Source organism: Otolemur garnettii, unplaced genomic scaffold (assembly GCF_000181295.1).
Source record: "Otolemur garnettii isolate 467f Iridium unplaced genomic scaffold, OtoGar3 scaffold00011, whole genome shotgun sequence".
Classification (NCBI taxonomy): Eukaryota; Metazoa; Chordata; class Mammalia; order Primates; family Galagidae; genus Otolemur; species Otolemur garnettii.
Window position 1 is genome coordinate 35,531,199 of NW_003852406.1, and position 3,344 is coordinate 35,534,542.

General features: G+C 42.0%; 1 long non-coding RNA gene across 1 annotated transcript in view; it reads right to left on the bottom strand.

The window, feature by feature from the left end:
- Positions 1–1,975, bottom strand: part of LOC105886448 — an 8,204-nt gene extending 6,229 nt beyond the window's left edge. The window contains exon 1 of the long non-coding RNA XR_002771959.1: positions 1,935–1,975. This is a non-coding gene — a long non-coding RNA (uncharacterized LOC105886448). The remainder of the gene's footprint in view (positions 1–1,934) is intronic.
- Between the last annotated feature and the right edge of the window lie 1,369 nt (positions 1,976–3,344).

Consider the following 3,344-nt stretch of genomic DNA (forward strand, 5'->3'; position numbering starts at 1 on the left):
AAAAAAAAAAAAAAGACATTATTTGCCCTTTCTCCTCTCATCACTCTGACAACTAATGGAATGTGTGCTTATAGATTCTTGTATTTAAAAGCATTTCTCAGTTTTAAATTTCTTTTTCTTTTTTTGCAGTTTTTGGCCAGGGCTGTTTGAACCCGCCACCTCCAGCATATGGAACCGGCACCCTACTCCTTTAAGCCACAGGCACCACCCCCAGTTTTTAATTTCTAATGACATAAATATTGGTATAAATAATCTACATAAACAAAATCTCTTCAGAGTCCTTAATAATTTGTTTTTTAAATGAGACAGGTTTCACCCTGTCACCTAGTATGGGGTACAGTGGCATGATCATAGCTCATTGCAGCCTTAAATCCCTGGGTGTTTAAGCAATCCTCTTGCCTCAGCTTCCTGAGCAGCTAGAACTACATGTGCACACAACCACACCTGCTAATTTTTCTTATTTTTTGCAAAGATGAGGTCTCAATATGTTGCCCAGGCTGGTTTTGAACACCTGGCCTCAAGCAATTCTCTTGCTTCAGCCTCCCAAAGTGCTGGTATTACAGGCATAAGCCACCACTACCAGCCTCTCAATAATTTTAAAGGGGGTCTTGAAACCAGAAAGTTTGAAAATTGTTTATGTATTCATGGCTTCCCTACAATGAACATCTTGATGATCAGTCATAAGATTTCCCCTACATGATGCCAGTTTTTCATCATTTGCTAATGTGTAGGATGTTTTCTAGACTTCTTAGGGTCACTTATTTTCTTCACAGGCTTGGCACTTTCCAACAACGCATACCCATTTCATGACATGAGAAAGATGACAGTAGTAATGTGCAATGCACTGAAACAGCACAAGCACCAAATGTACTATTAAGAAGACAGCTGGAGTTTGACTGCAGTACACTCTACAGCGTCTCTCCCTGGACTTGGGGGCAACTTACAAGTTCTTATAATTGGTTTTTGATTCAGATAGTTTTGGATAAACTTCCACGAGTTACTACAGCAAATAATCATAGAGAGAGCTCAGATAAACAATCAGATCTAAGTCTTCTAAGGGGACTTTCTGTGTAAAAGTATGTAACACGTAATGATAGTTCCATCTTCACATTTTGTTATTACATACGTAATGCAGAATAAGACATGACAAAGTGACAGCTATAGAGTATGGAAAACGTAGATGACTGACAGTTCTAACTCCTGACACATAACGACTTGGATTTGTGTTGTATCTAAACGTCACCAACCTTTTCTCTCCTCCTCATTCCCCACCCTCAAAAGACAAATTGTTTCACAATCCAAAGAGACAGTATGGGGTAGAGGAAAGAATTTTTGACAGGAATAGAAGATCGCGCTTTTAGTGCCGGCTCTGTCACTAAACAAGCTGGTTGACTTTTGGCCTCTCTTCTCTCACTATGCTTCCGTTTAAGCTGAAACTAGGGCGATGATCACAACAGCTTTGTTTCTCCTCTAACACCAGATGATTTTGCAGGCAGATTCGGGAAGCTTAAAAATTACCCACTCCCTACGTGTATTTTAAAATTAATGCAACAAGTCCTGCTGCCTCAGGGGTCACCGATTCAGAATGTCTGAGTTTGCACAGGCCCTCCTTATGCCACCCAGGATAGCATCACATCACCTATGTGAAAGTTGAAGTTCTTTTCCTTAAACTCCACTCTGAGTGAGAACTTCTCCCTTCCCCATTTATATTTATATGCACCACAGCTCCATTGGCTACCAAACTCGTTTTTCAAAAGAGGTCGAGAAGACCAAGCACGCTAAGAACGAGGTCCAGGTCGCTGGTGCGCTGACAACATGATGGACCTCCCTTCTACCCCGGCTCCCTGACGCACCCCCTAAAGCCCGACACGCCAGCTTGCCTACTAAGACGCCGGTGTCACCCGCCGCGCGGGGTGACATGAGCCAATCCTTACTCCACGCGACAAAGGATAGCCAACCCTCCGCGGTCCGCTGGCCACATCTCCGCAGCTCTGTTCTCTTTCCGCCGGAAAAGACCCCTTTCTGGGTTCCTGGGCGTAGGGAGGAAGTCCCGCCTCCCGTGACGGTGTGTCGTAAGAGGCACGTGGAGGCGCAGTGCTCCGCCTTGGAATGATCCGGTTGGCTGTTGCTACCTTCGCTGAGCGATTCCGGGGAAGCTGGTACCAGAGTTGGTTCCTGTCGGTGCTATAGGCAGTAGGCAGTAGGGAGTGGGGAGAGGGCCGGGAGCCTTTCGGCCAAGCTTGGAGAGCTGCTTGCAGCCTCTCAGGTCCTTAAGAACTCCCTCCTTCTTGCCTAGTGATAGATGGGATTATTAATTCTTTTTTTGTTGATTAATTTGAGTTCTCTGTAAATCCTGGTTAGACCTCTGTAGATCCAAGCCTTTGTCGGATTCATAAGATACAAATATGTTTTCCCATTCTGAAGGTTGTATATTTGTTTTGGTTGTGGGGTCTTATCTTGGCTGTGCAGAAGCTTTTAAGTTTAGTACCATTTATTTATTTTTTTGTTGTTGCAACTGTCATGGCAGTCTTCTTCATAAAACCTAATGTGCACAATGCAAGGGTACATGTCAAAACTATTAAGAGTAGAGTGTAAATGTCTTCACACAACAAATAAGTGAGGTAAATGTTATGTTAACCAGTTTGATGTAACCATTCTAAATTATATATAAAATCAGCACATTTAAAAAAAGAAAGAAAAAAAGGGTTTCCCCAGGCCAACATCTTTGAGAGTTTTCCCCACACTTTTTTCTAGGATTTTTATCATTTCATTCCTTAGACATAAATCTTTTATCCATCTTGAATCAGTTCTGGTATTTGGTGGGGGGTACAGAACCAGTTTCAGTCTTTTGCATGTGGTTATCCAGTTCTCCCAACACCATTTGTTGAATGGTGATTCTTTTTCTCAGTGTATGCTCTTGTTTGGTTTATCAAAGATCAGGTGGCTATAAGATGTTAGTTTCCAGAGATGTTGGTGTGGATGTGGAGAAAAGGGAACACTTATACACTGCTGGTGGGAATGCAAATTAATTTGTTCCTTTTGGAAAGACATCTGGAGAACACTGAGAGAACTAAAAATAAACCTGCCATTTGATCCTGCAATTCCTTTATTAGGTATATATCCAGAAGACCAAAAATCACATTACAACAAACATATCTGTATCAGAATGTTTATTGCAGCCCAATTCATAATTGCTAGGTCATGGAAGAAGCCTAAATGCCCATCGACCAACGAATGGATCAATAAATTGTGGTATATGTACACCATGGAATACTATGCAGCCCTAAAGAAAGATGGAGACTTTACCTCCTTCATGTTTATATGGATGGAATTAGAAAATGTTC